The sequence below is a fragment of the Canis lupus genome, chromosome 30, assembly GCF_003254725.2.
Source record: "Canis lupus dingo isolate Sandy chromosome 30, ASM325472v2, whole genome shotgun sequence".
Taxonomy (NCBI): domain Eukaryota; kingdom Metazoa; phylum Chordata; class Mammalia; order Carnivora; family Canidae; genus Canis; species Canis lupus.
This window is the reverse complement of record NC_064272.1, coordinates 38,835,785-38,861,420: the sequence shown is the minus strand read 5'-3', so window position 1 is coordinate 38,861,420 and position 25,636 is coordinate 38,835,785. Positions and strand designations below refer to the sequence as shown.

The 25,636-nt window shown below is 62.3% G+C and overlaps 1 long non-coding RNA gene across 1 annotated transcript in view; it reads right to left on the bottom strand.

Annotated features, from left to right (window-relative positions):
* The window catches only part of LOC125754052 (uncharacterized), a 46,950-nt gene that overhangs the window by 11,179 nt on the left and 10,135 nt on the right, over positions 1-25,636 (bottom strand). Inside the window, exon 2 of the long non-coding RNA XR_007407324.1 lies at positions 16,656-16,771. This is a non-coding gene — a long non-coding RNA (uncharacterized LOC125754052). The remainder of the gene's footprint in view (positions 1-16,655; positions 16,772-25,636) is intronic.

Here is a 25,636-nt window from a genome sequence, read left to right as displayed (position 1 = left end):
CCCCTTCCGAGGCCCTGCCCGGAGCAGAGCTCCCCAACGTCCTCACCCTGAGACCCTACCTGGGAGCCGCTGTGCCCCCTGTGCTCAAAATCCCCCTCCCCAACCCGCGCCCACACTCACACTGCCCAGTTTCCTCAGTTTCCTCGGTGGTCAAGCCCCACCCACCCCTCCCTTACTTCTCGAGAGCGCTGCTCAGGCTCCTCCAGCCCCCGCAAGCGTATCCCTCCTCGGCGCCAGAGGGACCACGGAGTCACGGGTGGGCGCACGACCCGTCCTGAACTCTGACCGCCGGAGCAGCAGGTACACGGCCCCAGACGGGGAGCCCCCCCGCCCCCGGGCCACTGCCCCGCAAGCACCTTCCAAGGGGCTGGTGTGGGTTTGGGTTCTTTCGGGGGGCAGGTAGGGGGATGGGTGAAGTAGGTGAGGGGATTAAGAGCACGACGGTCACGATGAGCACCGAGTAACGCACAGAAGCACCGCAGCGTCAAATCCCTAGATTGTACAGCTGACGCCGACGAACACTGGCCGGTAAACAGCAGGTTAGGTTCCACTCACACCCCCAACGGCAGAGGCCGGCTCCAGCCCCCGACACCGCGCACCCCACGCACGGCGCAGTGCCCCCCGGCTCGGGCCGCTCGCGTCAGTAAGGCCAGCAGGTGATGGGGCGGACCGCTCGCCGGCAGCCGATGAGGACCAGCTTGCTGACGCCAGGCCGCGCCCTGGCCCTGGCCACAGAGACACGGACTGGCGCGCCCGGACTCCAGCCTCACGCTGCACCACCCAGCTCCAGGTGTGCACACAGCAAAGCGGCCCAGGGGGTGCGGAGTCAGCGCCCAGCGCCAGGCTGAGCCCCAGAGAGGCCGAGGGCGCCAGGTGAGGTCACTCAGAAGCCGGGGCCACGCCGGCACCAGAATAGTCATACGCAGCCTGCCTATCCGTGACTCTAATCTGAATCCCCTTCCCTGGACCTGGGGCTCAGGTGGCGGAGCAGGGCTCAGGTCATGGGCCCGCGTACCTCCTAGAACTCAGGCTGCAGTGCCTCGGGCCTAGAAGGCCAGGCCCCAAACCTGCCCCTCTCTCCATTTCCTCCCCAGGGATCTCCCCCTCAGTCTCCCTGGCCATGCCCACCAAGCTCCGGCTTGCACACTTCTGATGACAGCAAGTCCACTACCACCCGAAGCAGCCTGTGCATTTGTAACTCTAATTGGAATCCCCCTCCCTGGACTGGGCTCTGCTCCGGGGCAGCTGGGCCTCATTGCAGGCCAGGCTTTGGGGGCAGGGTTCTGGCCCCTCGGAGACCCCTGGACAGCAAGTGCTGTCCCCAGCCTGCCATTTCCAGCTTGCAGGTCGCAGTCCTCGTCCTTGCAGTGGCTCTCCAGCACCCCAACCGGTGTCTGTGCCTCTCTAGCCTAGAACAACCAACATTCTGTGGGTGGGTGGTCCCACTCCGTCACTGGAGAGTTAGGGAAGGCCTGTAGCTCTGAACCGTCTCCCTGCCAGCTTGGCTTATCTCTGAGGTCGGCCTGGGGCCAGAGGCCCGAGCCCGGAGGGTCTCCCCCAGGCCCCGGCCAGGAGCGGGCACCCCGGTGTGCCCCGGATGCCCATCCCACCCCCATCCGTCCATCGGCATCCCCACCGTGCCCTCACTATACCCGGCTGTCCCCGAGCCCCAGGCCTGGTGAGCTACAGCCCATCCCTCCCTCCCAATGTCCCTGCCACTGCCACCGCGGGCACATATTACCGCGTGCACATCTGTCAGCCTGCGCCGCCGCCACCGCCGTTTCCAGGGAGACAGACTCCCGTTTATGACATTATCAGAAAGTCCGGCCCCTCCCTCCCCCTCCCACCTCCCGCCACCGCCTCCCTTTATGAGGACGGAGATTTGGGCTGTAAATACCACCACATGTTTCCCTGCACATTCTAACGGGGCCTGAGTCCATCGCGGCCGCCGCCGCCGCCGCCAAACCACAAACCCGCAGCCGCGGCAGGTTAGCGGATGCATTAAGGCCTCACTCTGGCTGCCCTGGCCAGCCCCTGCCACACCAGGGCCACGAGGGAGGCCCGGCACCCCCTCGACCATGCACCCCGCCCCCCGCCGCCCCTCGAGCCCTGAGAGGGGATCTGCTCCCAGCAGAGGCGGGCGAGGGGAGGGGTCGCCTGCCCAGGGCTTTGATGGGAACGAGGGAAGGGAGCTGACCCTGGCTGACCACAGCTGCGGGCCCCAACATCACGGCCGCCTTCCTATCAGCCACCAAGGCCTCCTCCCAACCGCCCTGCAGGCAGCCAGCGTGAAGAGATACAAACAGAGGTCACCCAGCTGGTCTGTGAGGGAGCAGGGATTCGAACCCCAAACCACAGACTATAAAGCTCCTCACCACAGCCCTGGCTTCCCCAAGGCCTGAGGGTTAAGCCCTGACATGTTCTAAAGGTTTTCGCGTGTTTCTACGTAATCACGTAAGCCTCAGGATGGCCCCAGAGGCCACCGCTGATGCACCCAAATGCACAGACAGGACACTGAGGCACAGCCAAGGCCACGCAGCTCGCAGGTGGAGGAGCCAGGATCCGAGGCCGGGCGGGCTGGCCCTAGAGCCCGCGTCGTAAGGGCTCTGCTTGCAGCGTCCTTCCAGCCCGGCCCGCTGAGGCAGCCCCACCGCCCGGGGAGACTCCCAGGGCCCGCCCCGCAGAAGTCCCTCCCCGCCGAGATAAGAGTAGAGGCCCGACACGCGTGGGCGCTCCCTGCAGCCTTCCCGACCCCCCACGCCCACCAGCACCCCCGCCCCTCCCAGGGTTCGGGGAGCACCGAGTGCAGGGCAGGCAGGCGGTGCACTGTCCCCGCTGGGACTGCTGCCCTCACAGCGGGGTGACCCCGCTCCAGGGGCCTTCCTGCCCCCACACCCTGCAGGAGGGCACGCACCCCGCTCCCCCTGGGCCAGGACACTGAGGACACTCGGCTCACCCCCCCTCCAGCCCAGGCGACTCAGAACAGGAACCTACCCTCCCGCGGTTCTGGAGGCCCCAACTCCAAAACTGGTTTCCGTGGCCCCAAATCAAGGCGTCAGCGGCTGGTTTCCTCCCGAGGCACGGTCCTTGCTTCTTCCAGCTTCCAGCGACTCTCAAGACCCCCCAGCCTGTGGCCACATCACACCAGTCCCTGCCTCGGGGGTCACACGGCCTTCTCTTACCTATGGCCAGCTCCCTCCGCCTCCCCTTCTAAGGACACAAGTGATTGCAGACGATCAAGACTAATTTTCCCTGGGACGCCCTGGTGGCTCAGCGGTTTAGCGCCGCCTTCAGCCCAGTGCGTGACCCCGGGGTCCCGGGATCAAGTCCCGCGTCGGGCTCCCTGCATGGAGCCTGCTTCTCCCTCTGCCTGTGTCTCTGCCTCCCTCTCTCTGTGTCTCATGAATCAATCAATCTTTTAAAAAAAAAAAAAAAAAAGACTAATCTTCCCATCTCAAGATGTTAGACTTAGTCACGTCTGCAGAGACTTGTTCCATCCAAGGTAACTTGCCCAGGTTTGGGGGACTAGGACCTGGACATGTCTGGGAGACACCGTGACCTACGTCAACACCCTTCCTAGAAGACCTAGAGGTGCATCCCGCCCCCATGATCACAGCTCAGTGCCTCATTTTACCCCAAGCCTGATCCTGCCGGCTTCTCAGCTCAGGTAGTAGAGTCTGCAGCTACCCAGCCCCCACAACCTGAGGTCAGCACTTAGCGCCTCTCTTTCTCTCACCCCCACATGGACCCCCCCGCCCCCCACCAGCAAGTCTTGTTGGGTTTACCTTCAAAATCTATCCAGAATCTGAGCACCCCTCAGCACCCCGACGGCCGCCACCCCAGGGCAAGGCCGCAGCCCGCCCTCCTGGATTACGGCAACCGCCTCCCCCTCGGGTACCTGCCTCCCACAGTAGCCGGAGGGACCCTGAAAACCCACAGACGTCACTCTGTCCAAACCCTGCAGGGACTCCGGTGTCCCTGAGAACGAAAGCAAAGTCCTTACAGAGGTCTGCAAGCTCTGATCCCGCCTGCTCTCCCATAAGGATTCCCAGCCCTCTCTCCCCTTCCCCTTCCCCTTCCCCTTCCCGCTATGGCCACAGCCTCCCCCCTGCTCTGCACACAGGCCAGCACGCTCCCAGCCGGGGCCTTGCTCCCTCCGCCTCGAACGCTCTCTCCAGGTATCCTCAAGGCTCCCTTACCTCCATCAGGTCGTCACCTAAAAGTCACCTTCTCGGTGGGGCACCCCCACCCCTCACAGTTCCCTTCCCCTCTTCACTGTTTTCCTACTTGACATCATCACCAACGTGATACGTGTGCCGCTGATGCATCTCATTGAACGTAAGCTCCCTGGTGACCAGCCTCCCAGGGCCAGTCCCCCGTGGCTAGTAGGCACACAACACATATCCACCCGTTCATTCGCCCCACAGATAACGAAGAAGCCGGGCACTGAGGACGTACTGGGTCCCTCGGAGGACTAGGCACAGCCCCTGACAAGGTCCAGGGTGTTAAGCACAGGGGCAGGGAAACCCAGAGCGTCATGGGAGCTCAGAGCAGAGCGGGATCAACTCAGTCTGCGGGGAGGGGAGGTGTTGGGGAGGGCCGTGCTTGGGGGGGCTTTGCAGGATGAGTAGGAGTTTCCCGAGTGGATGAGGAGATAGTTTATGCCTGGCAAGAGGAACAGCAGGTACAGAAACAGAGAACTAAGTAATAAGACCTGTTTGGGGACAAGGGAGAGGACAGGAAAGGAGGCTCCGCGGGGGGTGGAGCAAGGGCCAGGGTCAAAGGGTCTGGGAGAGCAGGGCCAGCGGGGCTGAGCAGGGGTGGGCCACTGAAGCAAGGCTGTGGCAGGTGAGGACGTCGGGAGGCCCCCCTACCTCCCACAACCAATCCCAAGGGGACAGGAGAGCAGAGACAGCCTTGGGGACCGCTCTGGGGCCCCCGAAGTTCATACGCTGAACCCTTAACCCCCAACATGACTGTGTCTGGAGAAAGGAGATAATCAAAGATAGAGGAGGCCGTGGGAGCAAGTCCCCGTCTGAGAAGATCAGCATCGTACAAAGACAGGACGGCAGAAACACGTCTTCGTCTCCGTCCTTCTCCGTCCCGCGGGCACACAGAAGCAGCCCCCGCCAGCCAGAAAGAGGGCTCCTCGGAAGCCGACCGCCGGCACCCTGTGCACCCCCGTGTCCGACCTCCAGCCTCCGGAGCCGCGAGACCCCAAGGGCCGATGCGACGCCTCCCGGGCCGTGGTATTTCGCTACAGCGGCCAGGCAGGCTAAGACACGGTGAAGTCAAGGGGAGCTTCCTGGAGGAGGCAGTCAGGGGCTGTGCTATGGCTGAGACAGGCCAGACCCCTGCCAGCTGGAACCGCGGCCACACACGGGCCCCAGCCACGGCTTAGCCTCCCCCCGCCACACAGGGGCGGCTGCAGGACGGATGGAACCTTGCATCTTCCACGAAGCATCGCCAGACTCTCAGAGACGGGGGTGGGAGGTTGGAATTTTTTTTTTTTTAAGATTTTATTTATTTATTCATGAGAGACACAAAGAGAGAGGCAGAAACACAGGCAGAGGGAGAAGCAGGCTCCCTGCGGGGACTCGGGGGAGGTGGGACTCAATCCCAGGACCCTGGGGTCACCCCCTGAGCCGAAGGCAGACGCTCCGCCGCTGAGCCCCCCTGGGCGTCCCCGGAGGTTGGAATTTCATGGCTCCTGAGCACAGGCTCCCAGCTTCCCTTCCCGCCACCAAGAACGGGAACTCAGCGTCGTCGTCGTCGTGAGCGGCCCAAGCAGCCAGAAGGCAGCGTGCAGGGGTGCCCCCCACCCCCGGTTCCCACCCTGCCTGCACGTGGAGGCCTGGGCCGGGCTCTGAAGGACAGAGATGATTCGGATACACAGACAGAGAAGGGCTATAAATACATATACATTTTTATAAGACATTTAATTAAAGTGGATTAAAATTAATTTGCTTTAAGAAAATTAGAAGTGCCCTGGAGGATTTCAGAAGCGGGGCCAGAGTCCCCGAATCCAAAGGCTCCAAAGAAATGCCTGGCAAGAGGGCAAGGGGGGCACCCGCTCCCTGAATGTGGGTGGCATCGTCAGGACGAGGTGGCTCGCGTTCACACGGCACCCTGTGCACCACAGGGTGTGTCCACGGGGATGGCGGGCGTGCTCACACCCGCTCTCCGGGGGGACTCTGAAGCCCAGAAAGGGCAGCGGCATGCACAAAGTCACTCAGCAAGCCCCACGGGGCTTGGCGGGCCACTCGGGGACCCCTGGGCATTTCACTCCAGCTCAGCACACCCCAAGTCCTGGAGCCCGCGCCCCAGGCCCCCCCAGGGGACGGAAAGGCGAGGAAAGCAGCGGGGGGTGGGGACGGGAGGCAGAAAAGGAAAGGACCCGGAATCAACACGCATTCCAGAATTTTAAGCAGTTTTTGGAGGAAAATGAGGCGCAGGTTCAGCTGTAGCAATTCGCTCCAGGGGAAAATTATGTTCCCGTGCTCTATTATACAGAACAGAAGGAACATTTGGTGGGTTGAATACTTGTTAATTTATTTCTCTGTTTGTTAATGGGCCTGACACACCGCGCATGCTCGCGGGCGCGCACGTGCGTGTCCCCCCCACACACACACACGCACACGCGGGGCATCAGCGGGAGACGGTGCGGGCTCCCCGGGTCCGTCCCCCCGGGCCGAGCTGAGCGTCTCCTCCCAGCGGGTCGGCACCGAGCCTGAGGCCTGGACGGGGCGAGCGGGGCCGGGGAAGATTCGCCAGGCACGGAGGGGGGGGCTCCGGAGTGTGTACCCCTGGCGGCCCGGCACTGGTTCCCCACTCGGGACGGGGTGCCCCCACCCGTGCTGCGGCTCCGGCCAGGCCCTCGGCCCCGTCTCCCCACCCAGCCCCGTCTCACCGCCCGGCAGCCACCCTGGCCTGACCCCGGCTCTCCTGCGCCACGGCCACGGCCCCGCGGTCCCTGCCACCGGTGCTACTTCGCTGTCCCACGTGGCCGCGGGCCAAGAGCACGAATGGCTCCCGGCGGGCTCCTGCTTAGCTCTGTCCAGGCCTCCCCAGGCCCCGACACCCCCTGGAGGTGCCTCTGACACCCTCCGACACCCCAGGCCGTCCGGCCCTCCCCCCTGCACCCCCCCCCCGCCCCCCTGTCCACCTGTTCCCCGCCCAGAATGCTGTTCTCAGACTTGAGGTCTCGCCTTCAGTGTCACCTCTTCTTCGAAAGACCCGCCTGGACGCCTCCTGCTCCAAAGCCCCCCAGCCCCCCAGCCACTCCCTAGCTCAGGCCCTGCCCCCCCCCCCAGTTTCATCGCAGTCTGAGCTCATCCGACGTATCTGTGGCCCCCGCTCACCGTCACTCCCACGAGAGCAGAGCCCCCCCCCGCCCCGAGGGCAAAGGCGGCGCGTGTGCCGGTCCAGGACTTGGGGCAGCACCCCGCGCTCGGGAGGTGTCCCCTTAATGTGCAGGAGCGGGACAGTGAGGACCGAATGGGCAGGTGGGCTCTGAGGCAGCGGCTGGTGAGGGGGGCCGGGGCACCCCCTGCCCAGTGCCTCCCGCCCCCGCCTCGAGCTGCGAGGGAGCAGGTGCACACGAGCCCTGCAGAACCGCACCCAAGACCCCAGGCCCTTCCTCTAAACAACTTCAGGAGCCAGTTCCAGGGACCCCAAGGCCCAGAGGTGGGCCCCACGGCCTGCACCACTCACCTGGCCTGTTCCTGCGGCCGCCTGACAAGGTGGTGCAGGGCGGCTTCCTAGGGCCACCGCGGGGCAGGGCGGCGGGGGCGGGTGAGCCTGTGCTCTCGGAAATGGGGGACGGGGGTGAGGAAGCCGGGGAAGACCTAAGACTCCGGCGCGGCCTGGGTGCCTGGGTGCTCCTGTCCCTGCGCGGGCCGCACCACAGCCCGGGGTGGGAAGTGCAACCCAGGTCTCCGTGGCCTGCACCTCAGAGGGGATGTTCCAGAGCGTGGACTGGCTTCGATCCCCGCCACCCCCCCACCAGGTTGGGCACAAAGGGAGGAGGCTGGGAGAGCTGGCTGGGGAGAACAGCGCTGCCCACCACCCGGTGCCCAAGGCCAGGCCTCTGGGGAGGAAGCACTTGCCCGAGCTCTGACAGGTAAACTGAGGCAAGTCTGTGAAGAGACTATTTAGCCCCTCCCATCCGCTCAAAGGCCCTGGGGTAGGCGCTCGAAGGCCTCACCAGCTGCCCACTCCCTCCGCCTCAACTGGCTCCTGGGGCCGTGGGGCTGGGAGGTCGTCCCTGCAGGTGCACAGGCCTGGGGGTAAGGCCGCCCTAGCAGGACCGCTCAGGACCAGCTTAGGAGCGGCCAAGGTGCCTTCCGCTTACAGCTGGCGCACATCAAGAATTATTTCTCTTGCGAGCAAACAATTTGTTACAATCTCCACCGCGAGCTCTTCCCGGCTGGGCGCCCTCCCATACATCCTGGATTAATCCCCAAGTCACTCCATTCATTTAGGACATGCCTGAGTGCGCCTCCTCTTTTATTAGGGAAATTTTTTATTGTTTTGAAGCACTCATAGGCTTTAATTCGAGGCTGAGATTTTAAAGCCTCCCTCGGTGACGGTGACGGTGACGGTGACGAGGAGGCCAGAGCAGGCCTGCGGCTGGAAGGCTCCCTGTGGGGCCCAGCGGAGGCCACCGGCTCCATGGAGGACGTGCGTCTCCTGTCCAGGGAGCCGGGGCTGCAGACCCCAGAGCTGGTGACACCTGGACACACCCTCAACTCTGAGCCTCCCCGAGAGACAACTCCCCACCCCCCTCCCACACCAGGGCTCCAGGACTGGGGCCTCTCTGGGCCTTGACCTAGATGCCCTCCTGTGCCTCTCAGAAGCTCACAACCTGCCCTGTGCTGCTGCGTGCTCTTCGCTCACACCACCCCCCCCCCACCAGGTGTGTCTCTATAGTCCTGCCTGCCCCACCTGCTTCCCGAATCCTCCTGAACGTTAAGGTCTGGCCTCCTCCAGGAAGCCCTCCCTGACTTCCCCAGCTCTTGTTTCCCTTTCCTCGGGCGCTCTAACTTTGCTACCTAAAAGCAGGGACTGTGTCACCTACTCACTCTGCGGCCACCAAGTCCAGGCGAAGCCCACCGGGTACTCCCAGAAGAATGGGCTCATCGAGTGATCCCCGGGGAAGGGCACAGAGGATCCCCACTGATGGAGGACACACCCCGTGAGAAGGGCATCGTTCCGCCTGTTACGTGAAAGCGAAGAGAAGTGAACCAGCCCCACCAAAAGGTGTCCACACAAAGCCCACAGATCCACATTCCACACCGGTGGCCCGCCGGTCCTCTGTGCCCCTCGCCACCTCGGCTGCACCGTCGTCTGTGCCACCCAGGGGGAACCTGAGGTCCAGAGAGGCATGTCACCTGCTCGGGGACACACAGGCAGTACGTGGCGGGGCTAGAACTGAGCCAGCTGCCGGCTGGTCCGAGGGCAGGACCAGGACAGCCCCCGTGAGGTCTGCAGCATCCACCCCAGTCTCCCCGGGGACCCGCCCCGTCCCCCCCCAGAGCATCACTCTCTCCCAATTACTACCCAGACCCAGGGCTCCGGGGACCCCCTATGGGGCCAGCTGCCCCTTCCCGGGGGCCTGGCTCTCACAGTCCTGGGTATGTGCAGACAGCCTCGCCGCAGCGGCTCTCAGAAAGTAGGACACGCGGGGGAGGGGGACGGCAGGTGTGGGCTGAAAACAGTCCGGCCGCCCTCCGCGCCGCCCGGACGGCAGAGCCGTGGAGGCAGGTCTCCTCAAATGACCTTGGAGACTCCTGGGGCAGACCCTCTGGGCTGGGGGGAGGCCCGGCCAGCCTGCCGAGGGGAGGCCTCGCCCAATGTCGCCCGCAGCTCCTTTCTGCTCAGTGTCCTGGAAGGTTGGCCCCCGGACACCCGGGAAGGCCAGCCCCGTTGAGCGAGGACGCCTCTGTGTGTCGAGGAGCCACCTTACTTTGCTGAGCCTCCGCTCCCTCATCTGCAACGGGGTTCGGGCGACGGCTGCTCGGAGCGAACATCCGAGGCGCTCAGGTAAGCCAGGCGGCCTGAGGCTGGCAGGATCTGAGGATGCTCCCCTCCTGGGACTCCCACCACACACTCAGCCCCGCCCAGGACGCCAGCAGGGCAGGTTGGGTGGGGTGCCAGGCTGAAAGGCCAGGGGACACGCCCACCCAGCAGCACACAGCCAGGATGTCACCCGGAAAGCCCGGATCGGAGCAGCAGCCTTGGCACAGGCCCCAGGGAACCCGTGGTCCCAGAAGCCAGGAGGACTCTACCCCCATGTGGTGGCCCCTGCGCACAAGGTTGGGGCCACATGGACCATTCCGGACCTGAGCCTCCTCCCAGCTCCACCTGGCTGGGGAGCAAGGCACGGGATCGGGGGAGGAAGCCGAAGGGGCCCCAGTAGAGGGCACTGGGGCTTGGGGTTGAGGGGCTTCAAGAAGACACAGGTGCCCGGTCTCTGCCTCCCCCCACCAACCCCCACCCCACTGCAGAGCAGAAGGAGCTACAGCCTCACCCCATGCACCGCCCCCCCGCCCCCAGGGCCACTGCTCCCAGCATCTTCCGCATCTTCGGCATCTTCGGCATCCAGACCCTCTCCTGGCTGAGCTCAGGCTCCACCCGCCTCTCCAAACCCAGCTCAAGCCCTTCTCTTACTCAGAAGAGCCTCTTGATTGAAAAGGCCTCCAAGGCATCTCGCAAATAAGAATCCTTTAATTGGGAAGTTGTTCACTTCTCAAAGAGGAATTTTAATTTGGCTTCCCCACCATCTTCTCTCCCCGAAACCTGTGGACCGAACACAAAGGCTAACGAAAGTACCAAGAACCCCGGTGCCCCTTCCAGGACTGCAGGGCACGCCAGGGGCCACCCCCTCCACCCGCTCAGACCCCCAGACCCTCAGAATGACTGTCAGAAGGCCCGGAAGCTCTCCCTTGGGGCCCACCTGCCCCACATCCCTCTCACCACCCCGTACTCCGAGCATAGGGTGGCAGACAGCTAAAGGGTCAGCAGGATGACGGGGCCCGCTGGGGGCAACGTCTGCTGAGTGCCCAGAGCCCAGCACTCTCCGCAGAGCCCCTCAGACCCCCGCTACCACCCTTCATCACACTGTCCCTGTAGCTGATGACTCAGAAGGACATTTACCGAGTATTTACTACGTGCCAGACCCTCACGTGCACCCGGCTGCTGCTTCCACACAAGGCGGATGCTATTCTTATTCCCAATTTGCCGACGAAAAGACTAAGGCCCAGAAAGCTTAAGTAAACAGCCTGAACTCACATCTTTTGCAGGAGGCAGAGCTTGGACCCGGTCGAAGGCCTTCGACCTTTGCCCGCCTGCCCCACCCATGGCCTGGGAGCTCCTCGAGGGCCAGGAGGGTGACCACCTCGTCTCTGTGTCCCTGTGACAGCACCGGGCCTAGCGAGGAGCTGCACTTAATTAAAAGCCTACAGAGTCAACGAATGAAAATGAACAAAAGCAAAGCACCTCCCTATCCATCCTCTCCTTCAAGCCTCACCAGAGGCTGGTGACAAAGCCGGACAGGTAAGATGGGTCCCCTTTCAGTCAGGTAGACTGAGGCCCAGCGAGGAAAGCAACTGGCCCAGGTCACCCAGCCAGGGGGTGCAGAGGCCGGGGACTTCCTCCCAGCCCCGACCATGTATACCTACCTGCCTTCCAGCCGGAGTGCACAGGGACAGACTTGCCGGAGGCACACACAGGAGCCAAGTGTCTGGGTCCCCATCCTGAGCTGAATTAAACCTCAAGGAGCCCTGGTCCTGGTCCTGATGTGGGAAACTCCCCCTCTGTGTCCCTGGCAGCTTGGGGCAGCCTTGACCTCCCCTGGCACACCTCACCCCGTGGCCAGAGATGCTCACCATGGCCACGGCTGCCTGGCCCACTGCGGTCACGCCGTGGAAATCCCAGGCCACCTGCACACCCTTATGAGTTGAATCATGTGTCCCCCCCCACCTGCCCCCATTTACACACTGAACTTCTAAACCCCAGCGTCTCAGGATGTGAGCCTATCTGGAAACTGAGTCATTGCAGATGTAATTAGTTAATTAGGGTGAGCCTACAGCAGAGTAGGGTGGACCCTTAATCTCAGATGGCTTTGCGCCCTTTAAAAAGAAAAGGAGATGCGGACAAGACCCAAGACCCACAGAGAAGGAAGATGCTAGGGCGAGACACAGGACGGGTCCTTCCTGCACGGCCCTGCAGACACCATGCTTTCTGACTTCCAGCCTCCCAGACCCGGAGACGACAAATTTCTGTGCAGGCCCCACCCGTGTGTGGGACTTTGTGCACCGGACCTAGCAACCTGCGGCACAGACCTACCTGGGCTCTCGTGCTGACCCAGGCCCGCCGCAGCAGTGGGGCTCTGGACGGGCCCTGCCTTCCTACACCATGGCGGGTTCCCGTCCTCCCCAGGACACTGCTCTGTACACAGCGGGTGCCCGATAAGTGCCTGTTAGAACCGACAGGATGCCAGCTTCCACCTTCCACCCAGCCGTGATAAGGATGAGACCAGGAACATGCCCTGAAATGCCCATGGTGACGGCTTGGTCCGCAGAGCGCCAGGCGTGGGGCCGCGAACACAGCAGGAGCTGCTCCCGGCAGGTGGAGGTGGCGGGAGGTGAGCCCTCCATCAAGCCACAGACATCGCCTGAGTCCCCACGGTTTGCCAAGTCCGCCCCACCCCCGGGGCCCTGGGAGTAGGAAAGGAGAGCTTCTTTTTTTTTTTTTTTAATTAATTAATTAATTAAATTTTTTTTTTTTTTGAGAACTTCTGAGTCCCAAACAGCTCCTGCCCTGTGTGGCGCCGAGACCCACCCACAGAGGCTTGGGGGAGGCAGGTTCACAAGGAGGGGCTATGTCCACAGCAGAGATGCCTCCAGGGCCCCGGGCTGGCCTGGACAGAGTGAGGTCCCCATCCCTGCAAGACTGCAAGGATCGGTCAGAGGCCATGCTCCCGGGGCACCTGCACGCCCCCCTGAGTCTGGCTTGGGCCGGCACATCCCAACCTGGCTGGCCCTCAGAAGTGACCGTGAGGCTTATTAACTATCCAGGTTCCCGGGTTCCCAGGTTCCCCCAGCGACTCTGTATCAGAAGGCCCTGATGGGCCCCCAGGGAGGTCCCTTTAATGACACCCCTGGGTGGTCCTGATGCAGAGCCAGGCTGGGGGCCCTGGCCCAGAGAGCTCCAGGTGTGCAGCAGGATTCCATTTGGGAAGAACTCTGGTAATGGAGCATGGGGCAGGGGCAGTCCTCAGGCAGGACTGAGGCAGGAGAGGATGAGCAGAGCAAAGATCAAGACAAGGGAAGGACGATGACAGCCAAATGACAGGGTAGTGCACGAGGTGAAGGCACCAACGGCCATTCAAAGGGGCCCAAGTGGGCAGGAGAGCTGGGGTGGCGTTCTGGAAGGCGGGGGACTTGGCTGGTGGTGACAGACTTGGGTCCAGTGTGAGCACCCCAGTCCCTGCCCGCAGCGGCCAGAAGAGTGTCACAAACGAGGGTGCCAACCTTTAGGCCATTTGGGAGGAGTCGCTGGGAGGGGAGCTGGTGGCAGTTTCTCCAGGCGGGTCATTCTGGAGAGCTTGTCCGCAGGCCTGGAGTAAGGGGCACCCCTGGCAGGGGCTGGACCCACCCTAAGCCCTGAGGCCCCCGTTTGAGACCTGGTCCAGCCTCAGGAGCTTTCCGACACCCCCAGAGCACCACCGACTCCCTCCGTCACACGCCCAGCCCAGCCCAGCCCAGCCGCAGCCTTACGGGCCCACGTGTGCGGCCGCCCGGGTGCCCGCATCTCGAGCGAACCGCCTCGGAGCACGACTCTTCGTCACCCCTCAAACCCATCCTTGGCCCTCGTTGCTTAGCTCGGTCAAAGGCTGCCCCACCCGCCCTGCTCCCTGGCCCCGATCCCTCCCAGCCGCAGCCCATCCTCAGGCTGCCCCAACCAGCCACTCCGCCCCCCAGGCCTCCCCAGCCTCTCCCCTGCAAGCCAGTGAGCGGTAGCCTCAGCCAAGCTCTCGCCGTCCATACTAACTCGAGGCCCTATAAGCCCTATTTCCAGCCCTCCTCCCCACAGGCTGCTTGCAGCCCAGGGCTGGCCGCTCTCCCGGGCCTCTGCTCAGGGGTACCTCAGCAGACGCGCCTCTTCTGAGCACCCTGCAGAGGACGGCTGCCCCTCGCCCGCTCCCGGGTTCTGCTCTATTTTCCCCCATGACACTGATTACTCCCTTATGGAAAGTATTGGCTTATTACAGTTTTTTTTTTTTTTAATTTTGTCTACTCTGGAGTCCTGGGGATGGGCCCGGAGGTCAGAGAAGCCTCCTGAAAGCGACACCCCAGGCCCAGCCTCCCTCCCTGGCCCCCCAGGGTCAGGGGCCATCCCCCACTTCCCACTGAGGGTTAGTTAGGCTCGGGGGACCGAGGGAGGCTCTCGGATTCCGGCATCATTAAACGTTCAGAAGGTGTGTGCGTCCTTCCTGCAGGACGGAGACCAGGCAGGGCTCACCAGAGACAGAGGGGCTTGATTTCAATGCCCTGATCCGACCAGTGGGCGGGAAGTCCAGGGCCGCAGCATCTGGACCCCTTGACCTTGCCCGTCCTGCCCGCGCCCCCCCGCTGCCGCCCCAATCACAGGGGCATGGAGGAGACGACGGGGGCATGGGCACGAGAGGCAGGAGGCAGCAAGCCAAACCCTGGCCTCCTCCGATGCTCAGAGCTCTGCTGGGTCCGGTGCCAGCCCCTCGGCGCACGTCAGAGGCGCCCTCCCGGCCGCGGCCCTGCTCAAGTCCCCCGAACCCCCCCCCGCCTCTGCACCTTTGCTGAGCCCGGGCCCCCCCCACCCCTCCACCTTTCTGCCCAACCCAACTTCACGCACATCATCCTGTCCCAGCAGGTGCTCTGTAATGACACACGACCGGAAACAATCAAAATACGTAGCGGAATAGTCACACCCGCGACGGCCGCGCACAGGCTGGAACATTATGCTGCCCTCAAAAATCACATTACAGACGAGCGTTTCATGATGGGAAAACGCTCCCGGTGCGGTATTAAGGACAAAAAAGCAAGATAGGACATAGTAAGTACAATCTGATCCAAATTATGTCATAAATACATATTTGGTAAAAGACTGACACGCAAAACACCCAAATGCTCGTGTTTTCTATAGAAAACACATGCTCTTGTTTTTTTTTTTTTTTTAATAACCGGAAAAATAGAACATTTTAAAAGAATCCATTAGCCTTCAGGGCTCAGCCCCGGCAGGCCCTCTGCTAAGCCCCCCAGCTCTGCTGAGGCAGCAGCCTGCACCCCACTTTACCTCCCGCGTCCACCCCTGCCCGGTACGGTCCCCCCCGGGCAGCGGACAGCGTGCTGTGCTGTGGCCCCTGACGAGCCTGCGGGTAGGGCCCAGCCTCCCGCCTCCCGCCGCCCCTGCCCGCAGCCCTCCTACCGCCCTTGGCAGCCTTGCAGATAACCCTGGCCACATCCCCGCTCCCGGGCTCCCGGCAGTAATTACAGGTTAAGGCAGAGGGGCTAATTAGCTGCTCAACCCACCCAGAACTGACTGATTAGCAGGAATATTCTGATAGAGATAACCGGACTTCAAAGCAAGGCCCGGAGTCCAGAAGGGAACCCAGCCATCTGCTCCCCGCCACACCCCACCAGCTTCCCGGGTGGCAGGACAGGGTAGGTCGAGCCTCGGCCGCACCAGAACCGCCACCTAATCCTTCAGGAGAAGGGGCTTGAGGCCCACTGCCCCGCGGAGCCTCCGGGGGGGCTTCCCCTGAAAATGGGACGACGCCCCGTCCAACATGCCCCAGCCTTCCCTGGGGCTCCTTCCAGTTAGCAAAGTCCCTCTGCGGCCTTCGCCTGGTCCCAGAAGCCTGTCAAGAACAGTGGGTTGGCTCAGATAAGGAGAAGTCACTCGCCCAAGGTCATGAGCCAGCCAGGAGACAAGTCAGGAGCACGCCAGGTCCCCCTCCTTGCCCATCCACCGCTTCTTCGGTACTCGCCCCGCGTGGGACACGGGAGAGGGCCCGTCCCCCCCGCATTCTGGGAGTCCTGCTCCGCATGCTACAGTCCAACAGGCCGCCCTCCGCTCACACCCAGCCAAGGTCACCTGGCTGCCCGTCCTCGGCACACGGACACACCTGTGAGCCCCACCCCGCCCGACGGCGTCGGATCTGCGGGCGACTCGGCGGGAGCTCTGCTACGCTGCGCACGTTGGAGTCCGTGCCAACGTCTCCTGACAGCTTCTTGGCCCCTGACTGTCTCCGTCGACATGTCCCCTCTCCCCTTCAGTCATGCACACATCTGGCCACGACGTGACAGTAGCAAGGACAGAGCCCCCCAGCTCATCACCAGTGACCTCCCACACCGCACGGGAACCCGACAGCCGGCGCATGAACGTCCCCAGCCTCTGACCTGCTGTCAGAGCGTCGCCGTAGCAAGGGCCAGCGGAAGGCGGCACTGCCACATTGACCCTCCCAGCCCTCTCTTCACAAGGGGCGGGAGGGGGGCCACCCCCAGAAAGACTGCTCTTCCGTGGCCTCCCTGCAGCCTCTCCCCCGGGGCCGCACCTGCCGCCAAGGCCCATGCTACCCCCACTCGGCCCTGCGACCCGCAGCGGCCTCTTACCTCCGGTCAGGCAGGCGTTTGGGGAACACAAGTGGGCTGGGGTCAGCCTGGATTTGACTCAGTCGCCCTCTCTGCCCTGCTGGCATGGGAGCCTCAGGGCCTGTGGGCACAGGAGGCTGTAGGAAAAAGAGGAGATGAGCCGTCAGCCAGAGCCAGGCCACGGGGGCAGATCGAGGGGCAGCGGGAGGCCAGGCGCACAGATGGGTCTGACTGCACCTGCCGGGCGGTCAGCAGCCCCCACACACATACACACACTCACATGCCACCAGCTGGGGCAGGTGGGACCTGGGAATGGGGGGTCTCTGGCCCCAAGTTGAAGGTCTGCCTCCCCACCCACTGGCTCTATGACCTTGGGATGATCAAGTCTCTGAGCCTCACTTCCCCTCCTCATAAAATGGGGATCCTGGTGCTCCTGCCTGGTCCAGGAGGAGATAAACAGAGAAGGCCACGCGGCCTGGCGCGCAGCAGCACCCAGCCAGCACCTGCCTGGAGGCAGGCCTGAGGCCCGCCCTAGAGAGGGTGCGGCCAGAGCAGCAGGGGGCAGGGGCCCTCTCCTGGGGCCTGAGCTCTCGGTGCTGGTTCCCGGTTCCCAAGGACCCACCCACCCACCACCCCCTCTCCCCACCTCTCCTGGTTCTTTTCTTCACCAAATGTTCTCCAAGGGCAACTTCCCATGAGTGGGGGGAGGGCACTAGCGGCTCCATCTCCTTGGCAAGGTCCTGCCAACAGGCCTGGGGCTGGAAGGCCAAGGAGGCAGGCCACGGAGCCGCTCTCCTGCGTGCCAGCTGTGCGGCCCGGGCTGAGCTCCCTGCCCGGCACTGGTATCCCCCACCTCTCAGATGAGGCCCCGAATCCCTTTCTGAGCCGTTGTCAAGAGGCGCCCATCTCATCAGCGCTCTCCAAGTGTGGGACACCTGCCACCGTGGGTGCAGGCTCAAGGGGAGCCTAGGCGGTGCGCGGACAAAGGCTTGTATTCTCATGGGTATGTGTTTATCCTCCCGTGTATTAAAAACAACTAGGACTTCACAGATGTGTGGCTTGGAGAGTGCGGGAAACCCACCTTCAAATGCGACTCAACACAAAGACAGGGATTAGGAAAACGGGGGACAAGTGGCCTCCAGCACTGGCTCAAGCCCAAAGGTGGAGGGAAAGGCGGAGAGCCCGTGTCTCAGGGGGCCTGACTCCTAGCAGCCCCCCTCGCCCCTGGAGGGCCAGGATGGCTCCTCCCTTCCCTCCGGGTTCCCCACACGGCACCGTCCATCACAGGCCCACGTCCCCAGGAGGACTCGCGAGGCCTTCCGGATGGGACGCGCGGATGGATGGGGTGCAGAGGTGGTTGCCATCACGTGGGCAGGAGACAGCAAAGGCCTCCGGTCCTTCCCAAAATCAATATCCCACCCAGTCTAAGCTGTGAAGGGTGCCATTTCCCATCTACAAGGCAGGTTAAGACGGAGGCCTCCTTGGAGGCAAGAGTCGTCTTGCTTCAGGGCTGCCCACTTCTCTAAGAATGAGGCCGAGGAAGGGGCCCCGAGCAGGTTTCTGGGCCCACCTGGCTGTCCTGACCTGATAACTGAGCCATGCGGCAGGTGGCCTCTGCTGTAGGGGACCAGCCCCGAACGCTGCCCCTGCTGCCCGCAAGCCCCAGCGGTGCCCTCCAAAGGCCGCTGTTCCTAAAGGACAAGACAGGACACAGCGGTGCCAGCCTAGGACGGTGGGTAAGCGGAGCCTGGGCTCTCTCGGGCCAGGGTCCTCCAGGCCAGGCCCAGCCAGGCAGGGGTGCCCTCGGCGGCCGCCCAAGCTGGCACCAGGTGGACTGGCACAAGCCAGCCAGGCCCAGGCCAATCTGGACAGCCCTGCTCCTGGCGGGCCTCCAGACCACCTGGCTGCCAGCCCTGAGCCCGGTTCCACCTGAGCTTGGCATGGCAAGCCATCCCACGGTGCCGCCCGAAGCCCCCGGCTGCCGTGTTCCAAGATAATGAATGGGCCTCCCGCTCCCTTCTCCCCAAACCTCCCCGAAGCTCCCACTCTCCTCCGTGGCATCACAAGGAGTTGCTATGGAAATGGGACCACAGGCAGAGCATGACAATGATTTGGGGCAGGGAGACGCAGTGGGAGCCAAGCGCTCCCCCGGACCCAGGGCCTGCTTGCCTGCCGAGTTCCGCAAACGACAGAAATCCCGGCTGCAAGGCCCCCGGGCCAAGGGGGGAAGGAGACCACCACAGAGGCGCGGGGCTCCCCCTGCCCTCCCAGCTCCTTGCGTGTTCAGTGGAGCCCGGGGGCCTGCGGGAACCGGAGGTCTGGGTGTTCAACAGAGCTGCTCCGTGCCCTGGGGACGTAAGACCTCCACGGAAACCGCCACTCCGGGGTGCCACCAAAGGGGCAGCACCGGGCAGGTGCCGAGCAAACACTGTCATCAAAGACAACGGCACTGGGGAGGGGGGAGGGGGAGAGAGAGACACAGGGGTACAGGCCTGCGCCTGCTCCGGTCAGCTTGGTCACAGAGCCGCAGAGCTTGAGGGACCCACGCCCACTGGACAGATGGGGAGACTGAGGACCAGGGTCACCCAGCAAGTCAGCCAAAAGGTCAAGCCCAGAACCCACACCTCTTCTTCCCCAGACCTGAATCCTCTATCCAACATCCATCTGTTCATTCATTCATTCATTCATTCATTCTAGTCTTGGTAAGGGCCTATTCTGTGCTTGGTGATTGGGATAAAGAGACGTAAAGGACACTGCTCCCACCTACCACCAGGAGCTCAGAGAGGAGTCGGGGCATCATGGGCAGAAAGAAGGTGCTGGGAGAACCAGGCTTCAAAGCGTCTCCCTGGCTTGTCTCCCAGCGGCTCCCTCAGCCCAGCCCCGCCGGACAGCCCACACGGAGGCCTCCAGGGTGAGGCAACACCGAACCCACCCGGGGCCCCGAGTGCCAGACGTAAGTAGGCTGCTCCCCATGAGCACCCCCAGTCCCTAGGAATAAGGAGTCCGGAGGACAGCGCCCTGCCACACAGAAGGAGCTCCCAGAATGGCCCCGGCCTGCCCCCCCCACCCCCCCCAGGCTAGGCAGCTTCCCCCGCTTGTTCCTGCTTTCCTGGGAGCCTCCCTCGAGCCAGACCTTGCACTGGGCTGGGGCCCTGCACAGGGCCGAAAGCAAGTGAGCCCGGGCCATCAGTCATCGCCCTCGTGAACGAAGTCCCCATCCATGTCCACGACACAAAGATTCCCTCCTGTGGTGTCTGGGTTCCTTGGAGGTGGGCTGGTAGCAAGAGGGCACGAGGGGACACGTTCCAGAGCTTGGCTGCATCCCACACCGGCCACATCTCTCGGGAGCTGGTGCAGACTCCCAGGACCTATTTTACCCAGAGGGAAGCCAAGATCGTGAGGGGTGGCCCCAGGTTGCTCAGCCCCGAGAAGGCACCAGTGAGGACCAAGAGCGGCAGGACGTGAGCGGCCCTGAAAGGGAGAACTGGGCCAGAGCCTGCCTCACCAGCCCCTAAGACTCAGGGTGAGGCTAGGGGGGCTGGGCACATTCCCTGCGGCTTCTCAACCCACTGAGGACGCCAGGGCTGTCCCACCACCCCCGCTGTGCAATGCGGAACCCACCTGGGGATAGAAAAGCAGAAAGGAGGAGGAGAGCACATGAGAGACAGAGGCCTGAAGAGACACCGCGTGACCACGACCCCAAAGCCAGACAGACCGACGGAAAGGCAGTGATAGAAAAGGACGGACGGACCATCCCTTCCTCCCCAGAACCAGTACTGCAGCTGCCAGGGGAAGCCCGCAAAGCAGAGCTCTGCAAAGATTTTTCAGCAATAAAAATCCTTATTCGAAATGAAATCTTATGCAGTGGAGGAAGCCTTTCTATGCCAGACCTTAAATCCAGAAGCCATAAAGTGAAAATTTGATAAATCCGAGTCCATAAACACCTAAGACATCTGTAGAGCAAAAGACACTACGCGCAAGTTAAAAGGCAAGCGAGACACTGGAAGGAAACATCACTAATATACAAAGAGCCGCTACAAATCAATAAGAAAAAAAAAAAGACAAAAGAAGAGAAAATTGGCAGTGAATTAGAAATTCACAGAGGAAGAACTCAATTGGCCAATAAATGTATGAAAAGATGTTCTATCTCACTAGCAATCAGGGAAACGCAGATGAAAGCGACGCGATACCATTTTTTGCCCATTAGATTGGGAAAAATTAAAATGATTGATAACAACCAGTGCTGGCAAGGATGCAGGGAAGTGAGCGCTCACAGACCATCAGAGGGAGGGGGGAATTGGCTCAACCTTTGGGAGGGTAATTTGGCACTATCGGATAACGCTTTAAACCCACACGCTCTACAAACTAGTTATCCCACTTCTAGGAGCTTCTCCTACAGAAACTATAGCAGAGACAGTCACGTATAAATAGTCAAGGATGCTTACAGCGGTATCGCTGGTAAGAGGAAAAAAGAAATTGGAAGTGACCTCAGTGCTCACCAGTAAGGGAATGTTCATCTAAAATACAGCACATCTAAAAAATAAAAAAATAAAAAATAAAATAAAATAAAAATACAGCACATCTATGCTCGGGAATACTCCGCCGCCCGTCGACAGAGAGAGGCATATCTATATATAACAATACAAAAAAAATCAAGCTGTACGATGCTATTTCAGAACGAGCCCATTTTTATAAAAGCCATTTGTTGGTATATGCCCCAAAAGGCTGGAGGACAACACCCAGATGTTACAGGGAACACCTCCCAGGAGGAGGAGGAGGAGCTTTCACGGGCTCTTATCCACAAACGTGTTGTTGGATTTTCTTTTGTAATCAGGAAAACAAAATCAATAAAGAGTTAATGGGTTTTTCCTTCAAATCCTGCCTGACCCTTAATATAAAATGCAGATCTAAGCAGTCCTGCTGCTGCGGCTGAAAGGGAAGGGGCCCATTCAGCTCCACCTCTGCCTCCGGAGCCCCCAGGTACCCTCCTGGACGCCGGGGCTCTTGGACCAGGCTGGGAACGGAGGCTGGAAACGAGGAGCCCGTACCCCCGCCCCCCAATCCAAGGCTGACAAAGCAGAAGGTTAGCCAAGGTCACACAGGCAATCCAGACTGTCTGGGGCGAATGCCAGGGCGCCTGGCTTCTCAGCAGGGCTGCGGCCCTCCAGGGCTGGCACGGGAGGTTTCCCTGGGTGCCCTGGGAGCCTAGGCCGAGGCTCAGGGGAAGCCCGGGGGGGAGGGTGACACCTAAGGGTCTTTGCACAAAACTCCAGGGACGGAGTCTTTGAGGCTCAGCCCCAGGCTCTTACAGGGTTCACTGTACAAAGAAAAAGGATGGGTGAGCCCGCGGCTGCAGGCAGAGGGGCCTGCTGTGTGCGGGTGTGCAGTGCTCACTGGCAGCCAGTCCAAGGTCTGTGGAGATGAGCTGGGGGGGGCGTGCGTGCAGTTGTGTCTGCATTTAGAGTCAGTGGGATTGTGTGCGTGTGTGTGTGTGTGTGTGTGTGTGTGTGTGTGTGTGTGTATTAGGGCACACGAGCAGTCAGCAGAGCTGCACACAGGCCGGAAGCAGTTGCAAAAAGCAGAGACCCATCCGCAGCCGGCCCTCAGCCTCACGCCGGACCCAGTGCCTCCCGGGCTCCCCTTCCCCAGCAGACACAGGCCTCCAAGCCTTTGCGCTCGTTGCTTCCTTTGCAGGGCTGCCTCCCCTCCCTGACCATTCCCCAGGGTCCTCCAAGCGGCCTCGCCCAACAGGCTGGGGTGCGGGCACCTCTGTCCTGCCCTGACCACCCCCCGCCAAGCTGTCAGTGCTGACGGACGTGACTTCCCAGGGCCCCCGGGGCAGGTCTTGCTCTCTTCTGCACCCGGAGCCCAGCCTAGGCCTGGCACAGACAAGGCGTCGGGCTAACGTGTGTGGAGAGAACAAGTGGGCAAGCATGGCCTGGGGACTGCCTAGCTTCCTGTCCTAGGTCAGCATGAAGGATGACATTATCCAAGTCACATGGGGAATGATTAAAGCGGAAGTTTCTAACTGGGGTCCCCAGGGAGAGGGGACTTGGGAGTCTGTGAGCCTTGAAACTGCACTAGATGTGAATGCATGCAAGTGGTGGGGAGGGAAAAACCTCCTTGGGGCAGAGAGGGCAGGGCTGCCCTGGGAGGGGGTGAGCTCCTCACGGAAGGGTGAGGGTGTGAGCAGGGGCTGGACCAGCGAGGCCCCAGGGAGCGAATGGCAACCCCGAGGCTCCCTGGACTCACCGGGCCTGGCTTCCCCCATCTTACAGCCCAGGCTATACAGGGCATCCTTGCCCGTTCACTCTGCGAGTGTTTTCGGAAGTGCCAAGGTCATGCTGGGGTGGGGGGAGGCTCCAGACCACAGAGCTGAGTGCACAGTCCTGCAGCCCTCCCCCCTGGTGGTGGCCTGTCCTCTCCCCTCCTTGGGTGGGGAACAGGCTTCCCTGATTGCCCCATACGACTAACTGGGGCCCTTCTGGGATGTCCCAGTCACCATCTCCCACGTGACAGTGACCCCAAAAAGGACAGGGCTTCATCATGGGCCTGGCCTGGAGCCGAAGGAGCCCAGAGACCAGCCGGAAATACTGAGCAGGGCTGGCAGCCAGTCCAAGGTCACCCAAGCTCGAGGGAGTTGGTGGCACATGTGGGCCAGGATCCCAGGCTTCCTGCCTCCAGCTGGGCTCACTCTGGGCATAAATGCACCCCGGCCCCCTCAGGGAACTCAGTGCACACCTCAGCACCCCATGATCCTGCCAGAAAGAAGCAGCTGGCACTGGGGCCCCAACCGATTCAAACGCAGGCGTAAAGTGCCCCCCCCCAGCCTGTTTCCTCCTCTCTAAAACGAGGTACAGGTGCACCCGGGTGGCTCAGCGGGTGGGCACCTGCCTTCGGCTCAGGGCGTGACCCCGGGGTCCCGGGATCAAGTTCTGCATCAGGCTCCCCTCACGGAGCCTGCTTCTCCCTCTGCCTGTGTCTCTCTCTCTCTCTGTGTGTCTCTCATGAATTAATAAAATCTTATAAAAATAAATAAATAAAAATAAATAAGACGAGGTACAAAAACCCGCCCTCCTGCCCCTGTTGTGAGGGTTATGCCTGCATGGATGTACAGTCTGCGCGGAACAGAACAGGGGCTCCTCCTCACCACCCGCATCTGGGCCTCAGTTTCCCTAGCTCCAAGCGGGAAGGTTGCCCCATGTTATTCCCTGGGTCCCGGGGCCCCGGGGCCTCCAATGCTGGACAGGAAGCCCGCACAGGTGTCCAGCCCACACTGGCGTCAGCAGGGACACCAGCCCTTCGGGAGCTCCCCGCTGGTTGGTGGATGACCGCTCCGGCCTGGAGCTCCGGCTACCCAGAGCCGAGCATGAAAGCACCCTGGCGGGCTCCCAGGCTGTGCCTTCCCGCTGCGGGCCTCTCGCCTTCGCTGCTGGATCTCGCCCAGCCTGCCCCACTCATTACCTGCCTGTCCCCTCCAGGCACTAGGTTTGCACCCTCTTCCAGGAGCCACAGAGGCCCAAATGGAAGACCCAATGTGAGCTGGGCAGCGATCCGAGAGGGCTTCCTGGAGGAGACAGGGCAAAGGGCCTTGAATACCCAGATGAGGAATCCAGACCTGGAGGAACCACTGGCAGCTTCAGCCGTCCCTCTCCTACCCCAGCGCGGCCATGGGTGCCCGAGCCCATCCGGGCTGGCCCCGGTGCTGTGTGTCCAGCCGAGGGCTTGAGCGGGGAGGGGACTGGGCACCGCTCCCCCTGCCCCTTGGCTGGGCGGTGACTCCATCCCAGAGGAATCCGCCCTGGCCTGGCTGCAAACAGCTTTGCTGCTGGTGAGTGCCTGCTGGCCTGGGAGGAGGGGAGGGCTCCCCACAGATCGGAGCCTGCGCGCCCTCATTCATATTCCGCTGGCTGCTGGCTTCAATATGCTGAGAGACGGGCAGAGGCAGCCCTCCGAGATGCCCGGGATGATTCCTCTCCGATTCCAATTCATTTTCTATCATTAATGCTTTTGAAAAGCCCCACATGCTCTGCAAACAGGGAAGGAGCAGGGCAGGGGTGTGGAGGGTACCAGGCGGCCTTCGACCCAGTGTCAAATGCCCCCACCTCACCTGCCTGCAGAGATGGGGCAAAGCCATCCGATTCCCACCTGCTGTGCGGCCCAGGCCGCCCCTCAGGTCACCTGCAGGGTCAGAGGCCCGCAGGCTCCTACCTTGTGAAGGGCCTTGAGGGGGTGAGGGCAGTCAAACCTGGGTGACCACTGCAGCAGACGGCGAGGAACCGGATGCCTGTCCTGGGGGCCCTCACCCGGGTCCAGGAAGGGTGGGGGCCTCTCGCCACAGCACGAGCACAGGAGCTGAGCACCGGGGCTGGGGTCCTCTCCCTTGTCTGCCTCAAAACCACGCTGCCATCCTCATCACCCCCCGGGGAACCAGGACCTGCCTCTCAGCACCCCCTCCTCCCCCATCCCTACTGCTGGCTCCCCTCCTCACCCTCGGGACCTCGTCCAAAGTCCCCACCCCCATGGAAAGCCCTTCCAGGCAACTTGGGCCCACGGGGCAGCCTCCCCGCCTCCCCTCCTCTCCAGCCTGACTCCACCCTCTGGGCTCCAGTGCTCACCACCCACCCCTACCCCTACCCCCACCCCACCCCACCCCGTCTTTGCACAGGTTTTCCTGTCTGGAATTGCCTCCTCCCTGGCCCCGTCCACCTGTCTCCCTCCCCCGCTCAGGATGCAGCCCAGGCAGCTTTCTGCACTCCCCCCCGCCCCACGCCCCTAGTACCCCAGGAGCCACCTGCCCTAGGACTCCTAGGACTCGGTAACGCGGCAAATGTGCTGGCCTGGTGGGTCCTGTCCACTCGCTGACTCTCGAGGCCGCCCCGCGCCCCAGGGCCTGGCAAGGTGCCCGGCTCACAGCGCTGCTACCGATCAGCCAACTGAGCTAAACGGAGCGCGGCCGGCGGGTCAGGCTCTGTGCTGGGTGCCGGGGACGCACAGGCCCT